This window comes from Apis florea, unplaced genomic scaffold (genome assembly GCF_048593485.1).
Source record: "Apis florea isolate Af1SG1 unplaced genomic scaffold, ASM4859348v1 contig_1789_pilon, whole genome shotgun sequence".
In the NCBI taxonomy this organism is placed as follows: Eukaryota; Metazoa; Arthropoda; class Insecta; order Hymenoptera; family Apidae; genus Apis; species Apis florea.
Window position 1 is genome coordinate 1,349,823 of NW_028256481.1, and position 12,563 is coordinate 1,362,385.

General features: G+C 27.2%; 1 protein-coding gene and 1 long non-coding RNA gene across 7 annotated transcripts in view; one reads left to right on the top strand and one right to left on the bottom strand.

Annotated features, from left to right (window-relative positions):
* mub (poly(rC)-binding protein mub) overlaps positions 1-12,563 on the top strand; it is a 373,736-nt gene that overhangs the window by 114,977 nt on the left and 246,196 nt on the right. The window lies entirely within an intron of this gene.
* LOC147658668 (uncharacterized) lies at positions 121-795 on the bottom strand. Its single transcript, XR_015293192.1, has 2 exons — positions 759-795; positions 121-684 (listed from the first exon to the last, which is right to left on the bottom strand). It is a non-coding gene; the product is annotated as an uncharacterized LOC147658668 (long non-coding RNA).

Consider the following 12,563-nt stretch of genomic DNA (forward strand, 5'->3'; position numbering starts at 1 on the left):
CAGAATATGGCAATAGAACATTAAAAATTAAAGATGTTTAATATGAGAAAATTTTAATTAAATAATAATTTTTTAGAATTATTTTATTAGAGAAATTCATTAAAAATAAAAACTCTACAATTCGATAATTATCTATCATTTATTATTTGCGTTAGATACAGATAGGATGAAATCAACGATTCATTTTCACGAATATATTAACGCTTTGTATAACTAAAATATACAATAATTATAATAACAATTCGGAGAACTAATATTGATTAACGTTGTAACTCGTTGACGAAGCCAAAACGAAAGTTTTCCCAAAAGAAAACATTAAAATTGACAATCCTCTCGTATGTTTCTTGGGACACCCTATATAACACTCGAAAATCGAATACTTGATCCTTCTCAGTTTCAACAATCCCACGTTTTAATTTTCGTTATTTCGCGGAACACCAATGTTCGTGCATGCCCGGAAACCGATGGTCCAACCATCGTTTCCGCTTGTTTCGCCCCGAGATGCGTTAATCTTGCCGCTTTTCCACGTTCAAACGACGGCCATTCGGTAACAGATAGGATATTTCGTGCACGTAGTCAATTTACCCTAGCTAGATGAGCTCGCTTCCCAGATGATGGATTCCTCGACAGGATGACATCCCACCACGGCTTCAGGGAAATACAGATAAGCATTGGCGGAATACACTGTGAGAGAAAGAGAGAGAGAACGATTACTTGGATTCAGTCACAGACGAGAGAACAGGTTGAACAGTCGTTACCGTGGCGCGATATATGGCGAAAGTAGGCGAATGAACACGAGTGTATATATATATATATATATAAGTTGGGTATAGTTAACCGTTTCTGCCGTTGACGATCTCCTAATGGCGTTGGCAATTGAGGAGAGGGGATGAATTGAGTGGGTTTGTAGATGTGTTGTAACGATGAGATATTTTCTGATGGAAGAGAGGACTTGTTGAGGTTAGGTTATTGTTCTCGTAATGAGTGTTATACGTTTGTATAAATGTTAAGTGTAGATTTGTCGTATTATATTATTTTGTTTGTTTGTTAATGTGTTTTTTTTAAGGAATAGAAAAGTTCTTTATCATGTTTTCTTTAATAGAACGGTGAATGTTTTACGATTGGTGAAATTAGACAAGGATCATTTTTGTTCTCGTTTGTTTTGAATAAAACGTAATCCAATTACGTAACATTAAAAGTTGATTCAATTGTATAAAGTGATCGCAATAGAAACGATTAAGATTATTTTCCAAATGTACAAATGTTGAAAATGATTTATAATTGCAAATTATTGTTTAAAAATTGTTTCTAAATAAAAAGAAAGTGATAACGATTTAGTTACTTTTTTTAATTTCGACAATATCACTGGACAATATCAATAAAACAAATTCTCAATCAGGAATTTTTTTATTTGTTTCTAAAATAATCGTAATTAAAATTAATAATTTAGATAAATGATCTTCCCAATAATCAATCAAATTAATTAAACAATCATAAATCAATTTAAAGAATGTACATTTAAAATGAATCACAAAAATTCTTAATCCAAATGTACACATACTTTTGTGTTCGTGCAATCGGTCATTCGAATAATCAAACTTCGAATAATCGACGTTCAACTGTATTCAGAGAACGAGCTGTAATGCAATAATGACCTGCAATAACGAGAGAGTTTGATACTACAACGGCGAGTTCAAATTTCTAACACCTAACCTTTATATTTTAACCTATAAGACGAATCAAGAAACAATGGAATTACAGTATCAATTACAGTAAAGCAATTATTTTATTTATCTCGAGTGGTAAATATGGAGATACAACGCAGTTGTTTCTCGAGTTTGAACGACTGTTCTGGAAAGTTTGATGAAAATCGAGACGGAACTGGAAGGCCCAACAATGGCCGTCACCGTGCATTATGTCGGTACTTAAAGTGTGCACGTGTTGTTGTGTTCTTGCTCGCACTTGTCCACGTAATAATTTAATCTCGTAACCAAAGGGAACTTTAAACTCCACGTCCAAATACGATAAATGAAACGCATTGTACTTGCGACTCGTTTGACGAATCTAAAATTAATTTCTCGGTTAAAATGGCGGGATCGAAGAACGAGAATTTGATTAGAAAGGGATGCAATTGTAATTAATACAAGATTTCATGTTTAAAATTGTTAAAATATTGTATTCAAGGGTTATATTAGCTTTTTCGAAAACTGTGTGGAGAGTCAATATATGATATAATCTTCAACAATTAGTATTTCATTGATTCTATATTAAATTGTTACAGAAAAAAAACGTACAAACTAAAATTACGAAATATGATTAATTGGAATTGAATTTTTAAATCTTAAATTCGAAAGTTTGTGAGATGTAAAAATTTTCTAGAAGAACCATAATTTTTTTCCCTATCTCTTTCCTTTTCTTTTTTAAAGTATTTATTCTTTCTTAGATTTAGATTCAACATTTCAATTTTTAATTATTTCTAAACTTCTTCAATCGTTATTTCTTTTTCTAAGAGTTTCCAAACTTATTCAAAAAAGTTTCGATCGACCTATCTCCAAGAATTAATCAAGCTTGCAGAGATATAATCGTACTAGAAAATAATTTCCAGACCAATGGAAGTAACTTTCAATCATTGTTTTATCACTTTGAACGATATAAAGTGAAGGAAAGTGGAAATTGGAAGGTAGAAAGTGTTCAGATGTTACTAAAACAGCTTTAAAATTGACGATCGAGCAAACGAGCCACCTGCTGAGCTCTCTTGTTGAATACCATCTACCAGCTAGCGAATACCATTTTGAGCAATAGCAGCGTGATTTTGTCATTATGCGATTACGGGTTCCCTCGTTGCTATTCTCTTCCTGGAATTATGCAGATAAATGATAATAATCTTCATATTTTTCTTACATAGGGTGAGTCACTTAAAATTACAAATTGAAATATTTTTGAAATTGTTCATTGTTATAGAATAATGTTTGAGAAGAAAGTTTAATATTAATATTAATTAATATTTATACGATTTATTATTTTTTATAAAAAAAACTACTCGTGGAAAAAAGATTATTAGTTTGGAAGATATTTTTAATGATATACCTTATTATAACTTATTTAAAAAGAAAAATATGAGTAGTATTCATAATTATTCCAATTTAATATATATTTTTCATCATAATTAATATTAAAAAATATTTTAGAGTTTTTTCTTATTTACCATAAGATGTTGATAAAGTTTGGACAAAGAAATCTGGATTTCTCTTATTATGTTTTATTTCAAAAGTTCAGGGTCATTGTTGCACATTGTTCTAGCTAGTCAGTATGTAACTAAAGTTTTAGAATTTAATTGTTAATTTGAGCAAGCTTAATTAGTTTAGTTTCAAGTTATAAACTGTGCTCAGGAAACTGGTTGTAAAATATTTCACTTCAAATTCATAATGAATCACAAAGTAAAAAAATGAACTTTCAATATCTGGAAATTAATAAGTAGATATTGATATTAATAGTATTAAGCATGTATTTCATTATAACATTTGATAATATTAAATAATTATAGCACATTTATAAGTAAATTATTTCATTAAAAAATATTTAAGTTACAAATTTGAAATATATAATAAAATACAGATTTGATTTGTTTGAAATATTTTAAAACTTTAGACTATATATAGTAATATTAATTTTTAAAACAGATTTTAAAGCAAATTATCCACTTAGTTTACTTTGAATTCTAACTAAAAAAATAACACTTTTGAAAATATTTAAATCTGTGAATGAATTTTATGAATTTATCATTGATTGAAATATATATAGTTTAAAATATTTTAGAAATTGGTATTAATTTTCCAAATAAATAGTTTCCCAATAAATTATTTACATAAATGAATCCCTTATTGAACTTTTCAAATATGCATAAATTGCAAATTTTGAAATTTTTATCACATGTTGAAATAATTGGATTGTTCAAGATATTTTGAAGCACAGTCATATAATTAATTTTCTATATAAATTATAGAAAATCGCGTTGAGAATTTTTTCCATGGATTTTCCCTCGTTATTTAAATCACAAATTTCACTTTATTGTAAAAATGCAAATGGTACCATATGAAATACAATTCATTATTCATCGATTCAATTCTTCGCATCCTTATACATAGAGGATTGCTCATTTTTTCACTCACAGTGTTTGCTCATACATAAATTCATTAATAGCCATGGATTCTCGATATCGAACAGGCAACGAGTAACTTTGTTAATCAACGATGAATTGCAATTATCTTGCGGCAATCTCTCAATGCTATAGTATTATGTAGTATGTTGTAGTGAAACGATATTGAATTATCGTGTTCAAACTCCCAATTGATCACAGTAATCTTGTTTTAGAAATAGCATAATTTACACAATCGAAAAACCCTCATCGATCAAGTTATCTTTAATCTGTTAATTTTGCTAGCTACATTTAAGGATGAAACTTGGTTAATCGAAATCAATTTTAAATATAATACGTTTACACGAACTTTCTATAAGATAAAATAAAATGAGTTCTTGATAAAATATATAAAAAAAAAAAAATAAACAACTAAACTATTTTCAATTTTATTTTTTTAACAATGCAAAATATATAGAATTTTTGTGTGTAAAATAAATTTTAAATGTTAATGTTATTATACAATATGCTACTTTAACAAGTTAATTATGGATCACTAGGGAGCAGCATTGTAGAACATTATTGGATATATATTATATACATGTATATTGTTACTTTACATGGAATAAATTAAATATACAATTGATAATGGTAATTAAATATAATAAATTTACAAATATAAAAAATTAATATTTTAATATAAACAAAATATTTTAAGGAATAATTTTATACAAAATTTCTCATCAAAAAAAAAATTGCAATGATCTTAATCTTATTATTATTTCAATTTTACTTTTTTGTTAATTCAATGATGCGTTTTTATCAGAATAAAGTTTTTTTATTTATAGAATTCAATCACAAGATCTGATAAAAATTAAAAAAATAAATGAAATATTCACAAAAATTTCATGGCTATTTCTTTCTAATGATCCGTGACTTTTAGATTCAATAAAAAACAGTAAAGTTTCTAGAAGAAATTAATTAGTCAAATGCTTATCCTCTTCAGTTGCTGCAGAATATTAAAGGCGATACAATACTTTCACAACAGAACAGTGATTATCAAGTAAAATAAAATGTTTCAATCAGTTTCAGAGATTTTTTTTTTTTTTCATCATTAAAATTGCAGTATTCACATTCCATTCTCCAATTATTACAAACTCGATTCATCTAATTGAAATTAATCGAGATTCATCCGAAGTGGAAAAACCAGGAGGAGCGAGAACCTCAATTATGCCCTTTAAAACAGGACACGTTAACATTATAAATGGATAATTTCAACCGTAACCAAAATCGTAGGGACGATAATTATCACTGTTGCTCGCTGCTTTGACCACCGCCCAATTCCATCCTTTTCACTCGTCAAAATGGTGGAAAGGTGAAATTACGAGGCAAGTGTCGATCATCGATAAAATTAAGCGGAACGAACGATGCTGGTCGGAAGGACCGGTGTCCTCCAGCTGGCTTCAAACTTAATTATCGTCTAGCAATTAAGAGGCGGAGGCCCTGCCCCCGTGAATTAGACAGTTTACGAACTGGAGGAAAGTTGGAGCCGTGCTATAATGCAATTGGCTCGTGTCTAGGTACCTATGCACGCTTATTCGTTGATTGCGTGCCCATTCTCGAAATAGTCTTTCGAAGGGTGGATCTAACAGGTAGAAAATGATGGAGAATTGGCGAAAGAGTGTCAGCTCGACTTGTTGATAGGTTAATTGCGTTCCATGGTTCGTTTTAACTGATCTTTGAACAGCTGCGAGCAGCTTCCCTTTTAAGTGTGTTGCTTAAATTTTATGTTGTCATTGGTCCTGTTTATGAAATTTATGAAACATTTAAATACAGTAGAAATCTATAGAAATGCAAGAAAATATTCAAAGTGTAATATGTATTATAGTATAACAGTTAAAGCATGTAACAAGCCTCTAATCTGTTTCTATACAAATTCTATTTTGTATAAACGTCTCAATTCAACAATCATGATGTTTTAGAAGTATGCAAAGTTGTATGGATTACTTATGAAATGAAAAGTGATTGTAGATATAGCTTATATTTTTTAAATTTATTTTGAAAGTTAAGGAATAATAAATGAAATTAAATTTGAATCGCAGTTTACAGAATTCAAATCACTTGCAATTTTTATACATTTGTACAAAATCTTTATTACTGATATATATTATGATAATTTCTTGAATTACAGTTATATATTTATATGGAAATAAATTTAAAAAATTTGAGTAATAAAATTAAAAGAAATTGGATAACACAATTACAATTCTCATCTCTAAATGAGATGTGGAAATTAATAATAAACAGTAAAAGAATTGTCCTTTATATTAATGAGAAAACCAGCTTGATATTCTTCATAAAATACGAGCTACAATAATTCATACAATTGTATTAATCCTTTAGGATATTATAATATTTGTGCAAAATACTGACCTTGATATCATTCTTAATGGCCAAAGTCAGTGCATTATATTACATTTTCATCCATTGTTAATTGATTTTCTAAAATTAAAGATAATTACAAAAAAAAAAAAAAAGATTGACTATATGGAAAGAAATTAGAAATTTCTAATTTGGAATCCCTGAAAAATTAGAAGAACAAATAATAATTGTTAAAGTTATTAATTAAAAATGATAACTTTAAAAAGTACTTTGTAATCCTGTTATGAGTCATAAATTGGAAATTATTGTTTCAAATTGTGTTATATTTTATGAAATAATAGAGAGCCAGAAATTAGAAAATTTATTATATTTTTGTGATATTTTAATGATTTAATGATTGGAGAAATTTCATTTAGTTAAATCGTTGGTCTTTTCATAATTTATTCTGGAAAAGATGTAAAGAAAACGTGTGAAAGATATATTTGGAATGTTAGTATGTCTGATGCAATTATTAAAATTGATTAGAAGACTCAAAATATAATGTGTCTTCAATGTCTGACGTCAAAAATTCCTGAATTTATTTATTTATTTTCAATTATTTTTTAATTACACTTTTAAAGCGTTAAACACTAATCAAACATTGCGAAGAAAAAGAATTTTTTAAAAAATTTTTAAGAAGACTTACCTACCGACAGATTCATCACCTCAAATCTAATAATATTTAATCTTGTTAACTTATTCCATTAAAATATTAAATAAAAACTTGTAATAATATCTTCATCAATTCAATTCCTTAAAGAACAGTCTAAGTTCCTATTAAAATCAAAATACCGTACACACATTTACTTTCTTCATCTCGAACCGTTATAAATTAAAACATTTCTCAAACAACACGTTATTGTCGCAAGCCAAATGATATTTAAATTCAACGTGTCTCATTGAAAATAATGAAATAAAAACGTAACAATAACACGTTCATCCCAATACAAAAAATAACCAAATATTAATCCACAATCACAAATTATACAAGAAATCGAATTAAATATAATTTAAAACATTTCGAGTAAATAATTATCATTAAATCGTTCCATCAAGACGCTATTACTCCCCATTAAAACGACGTCTTCCCAAAATCCTAATCCAAAGGGTAAGTCTAACCCAGTAAAACGTAAGTCTCGGCATTCCGGTCGCATTAGCAAGAGGGACGGTTGTATCGGTGGAAAATCACGCGAGAGGAACAGAGATGGCGCGACGAAAAGATTGGAAGAGAGAGGAGGAGAGGAGTTATTTAAAGCAGCTTTCCCTCGATCACAAACGACGTGTGTCTCTCCTTCACGAGGCGTTCCTCGAAGCGTGGACTCGCCTCGATAACCTTCTTCTCGCGACCACGCTTTGCAGGCTTGCGGCCAGTCGCGCGAGGGCTTCGCCTTTATTGGATGAGCCCGTACGAGCGCGGCTAATTATGCGATCCCCTTAAGGCCGCCACGAAACCGAAATAAACGGGCTGGATTCTAATTAACTGCAATTTACCCGCCGAGCCGTTTCTATTTTCAACGCCTTCTAACCCTCTTTCCCTCCCCTCCCCATTTCTATCCGTTTTCCAAACGGATTCCAAAGCATTCTTCGTTTATTATTCGCGATAAGGATGGGAAAAGTTTGGACGATGAAATGATGAAATGTGAATTGATTATATATATATATATTTTTTTTTTATTGGTTGTGGATTTGCGTTTGTTTGAGATTTTGTTTGATGCCTTGACTTACCTTTGGAAAGTTTTCTTTTTAATTATCCGCAATTTTCGTGTCGTTCTTTTTCTTCATTTTCGAAATGGATTCTTCGCATATTATTATTATCGGTGATATATAAAAAGGGGGAAAGTTTGGATGATAAATGGGTGAAATATGGATTGGATGTTTTTTTTTTTTTTTTTTTTTTGTTTCAATATATGAATTTTGAATTTTCTTGTTCTGAAAAATTATTGTTATAGAAGCTATCAGAGAAAAAATTTTTAGAAGTTGAAAATCAATCTTGCGTTAGAAAATATTCAAAGACAAAACTTCAATATCTTTGAGGGTTTCGCTTCGAAGGGTTTATTGCCATTAAAAAATCTAAATTTCTTCGAAATTGGTATTTTTTCTTTAAAATTTCATTAAAGGAATAGAAATAGTATTTATGACGATTAAAGTCGAGAATAATTCTCAAAAATATCAAACGTAAACTTTTTATATAAGAATCCAGCACTTCATATAACATTTAATGGAATTAATGGATTTAATAGAATGTATATATATATATATATATATATATATATATATATATATATATATATATATATATATATATATATATATATATATATATATATATATATGATAAATTGTGAGAATGTTTATTTTGAGTTTGAAAACGAATTTGAACAAAAAGAATCTTGTTAAATTATTTTAAATTATTTTGTATCATTTTATTATATTATTGGTCATTGTAATAATATCTGTATCTGTTTATTGTCACAAGATATGTATTCAGGAAAGTTAACTGTTCTGAAAATTGTTCTGTGAGAGAGAACAATTTTTTTGTTACATGCTGAATAAATATTTTAAATTTCCAAAGATATATAGGATTAGATTAGATTCAATATCTCAGACGAATGAAATTTCAATTCTAGAAATTGCAGCAATTTATATTCTGTAGATTTATTTTGTTATATTGTGCATGGAAATCTAGCCTCACATTGGAAATAAGATCATTAATCGTATACTTGAATTTTGCTTAAACACTTTTCTTTAAAAATTTTCTTGAAATATGACAATTAATTATCATTTTGATGGATGACTTAAAATTTTATATTATATTAATTGTACCTAATAATTTTTAGATTAAACTTGAATTGTTTATAATTTGATAAATTTTTATCAATTTTTGTGTTTCTTTTTTTCAAGAATCGACTTTTCATTTATTTCACAAATAAATAAATAAACATTTATATTTTAAACATAAGATATTGCAAGATGTGCAATAAAAGAATCATTGAATTTTATCACCAAATGTGATTACTTTCATATTTGCTTTGAGAAACTATGCAACAATGCCAGTATCTTATTCACTTTTAAAAACAATTTTGGAGATGGTTTCCTGGAACAACCTTCAAAACCGTCATTTGTTGCATTAAAAAGTATATAAAAATATAACTATGTTAGGACATCCTTTTTATCTTTCTATCTAATTCTCAATAACTTTCTTCTGTTCTCAAATATAAAGGGAAATAGAGAGTTAAGTTTTAAAGTAAAATGTTGAATTTTGATCGGGTATCTTCTTGATTCACTTCTTCCCTTCTTTTAGCTCAACGAAGAAAATTTGCCAAATCCTTGTGAAAATCCCTAGCTTTGTGCCAATTTAAGAACTTTGTCTTATTCTTTCTCTTTGTGTCAATTCTAATTTTTCTCTTTTCTCTTCCTCTTTCAATAGAAAGATTCTTAAAAAAGATTGATCCCTTAACAGACATGAAGACATGTTAGTCAGATGTTATTAATAAGAAAAGCTTACTTATTAAAAAAAATTTGAAAACACCCAAGAGATTTTAACGACAAAGGAAATGTCTATTATTTTTAATAAGAAAGTAATCTTAATTTTTTTTTCTAAACTAATTCTTTACACTGGTAAATTAACTTATTCTATTTTATATAAATATTGTGTATAAAATACTATACACACAATATATATATAATATATATTATTTGTTATGATTAATAACTAAACGTATACATCAAATTTTATTATACAATTAAAAATCTTACTATTATACATATATGCAAGTGTAATATAGCACAGCAAAACATGTATTAAATCTAAATTTCAATTATATTACTTAAGATTTAATCATCAGTTTGGATCTATCATTGGATCAATGATAGTGGAATAATAACAAATGCGAAATCTCAATTAAATTCTTTTGCTGTAAAAGAAAAATTAGGTGAAAACCTTGATGATTTGCAGAAGAAGATGCATTTTGGAATATTTTCATATTTCAATATTCATTCTGTTGCAACACTCTGTATGTAATTAATTAAATATTTGGACTGTGATATAATGAAATTTATTATTATTTATTACCTTCTGCGTTTTTAAAAAAGTAAATTTTTTAATGATTAAAATTATTATCCATAATATTATCACTTTTTTAATTTTTAACTAATTTGTAATGGAATTAAGTATACTGTGTACCAATTTCATTTTGATATTATTAATATTTTTGGAATCGTACATTATTAAATATTTTCCATTCTCAATTTTAAAATTTATTTAATATTCTTTCAGTATTCTTTTTGGCATAATTAAAAATAACTTTATTATTAACATAAAAAAAATTGGTTGCTACTATTGAGCTGCTATTGAGATATTTTTATCATCAATGACACAACAATGAAATTATAAAAAATAAAAAAAATAGAGGATAAATGTATAATTTCAAGATATTAATTGTGTAATTAAATAAAGATAAAAATAACCAGTTGTATAATTATTAGAGATTAATCTTGACCGATTAATTCAATTTATGAACATAAAAATTCATATACATTCATACATTAATAATATTAATAATGAAAATTTTCAGATCATCCCTTACAGTACAATTTTCTTTGTTATTTTCTTGAACAGGTTAGTGAAGATTGATAGTCGTAAGATTGTGGGTAATGTGAGTGAAATTGGTTTGGACGAAGCAGGTTGAGCAGAGAAAATTGAATTTTCTGTGAGTGGTTCATTCCTTTTTTGTTTTTCTTACTTTTATCTCTTTGTTATCTTGTAGTGTGACAAGATGGACTCTTATTTTCATTATTATATACATAACATATATAAACATAAGATATAATTGATAAAGAAATGTAGATTAAAATCCCTTTTGATGCATTTCTTATCCTAGTATTTTCTTATAAATACATATATTGGCAAAAAAAAAATGATTTTTATCATAAAAGAGATTTGTTTGGAGCAAAAACAAACTAGTTATCCTTATTCTTGTTTTTATATTAATCTTTGTACAATATAATAATATTATATTCTAGTTTGACGATAGTATTTTAATTTAAATTAATTTTCAAAATAATACAGTTAATTATTGGATTATTAATTTATTTAGGAAAGTGATGTTGATTTGATGCTTGAAATTTTCGTCCCTGTAATGCAATATTAATTAATCATGGTAACAAATGAATAATTGTTGAACAATGAAAGATAGAGTAATTAAAATATACGAAGGCAATAAATAACAAGTATGGACCATAGTTAATGAATATTAATGAGAAATATCAAATATAAATAATAAATAATTAAAAACGTATTATTGTTTGTTCGAACCATGTTTTGTATCTTTTTTTATCTTATCAGATTTGCAATCTGGTAAAATACTATCCTTTTTCTTTATGTTATAATTTTCAATATTATTATTAAAAAATGAATTTTTTTTATAAGAGATCATATCACTTAAAATTAATAAAATATTTAAACAATCTAAAATCAAGTTTTTCGATATCACAAACACGAATTTCATTTTTCACCTACCTTATAAATTTTATATCAAAATATTTAATATATCCATTCTTGTGTAGAACTTCAAGTTCCTAAGGATTTCAATATTTGAGAGTAAATCTGTCGAGACTTATTCTCAAGTGTCATTTTTCACTAGTGAACGCTACGTTAAGAATGGAAATTATTCAGTCAGTGTAAACTTAAAAAAAATTATTGAAACTGTAATCTAATTTCGATGCATTCAAGAATAAATGTTGAAATCTCAAATGTCATTTCTCGCTACGTTAAGAATGAAAATTACTTACACTCGCTTTCAGCTCACTATTCATTTACAAAATATGCTTTTAATAGCAACTCTCGACAGTTTTACTCTCATATTCACACTATTTATTCTATATCTCAAAATCTTGGATCTCTTTTCTTTACCTCTTTCCTATCGACTCATAAGATTGTTAGCATTTATCAATACTTGCAATATGAAATTAGAAACACGTCCTGAAAATATCATGAATTTCAAAAATC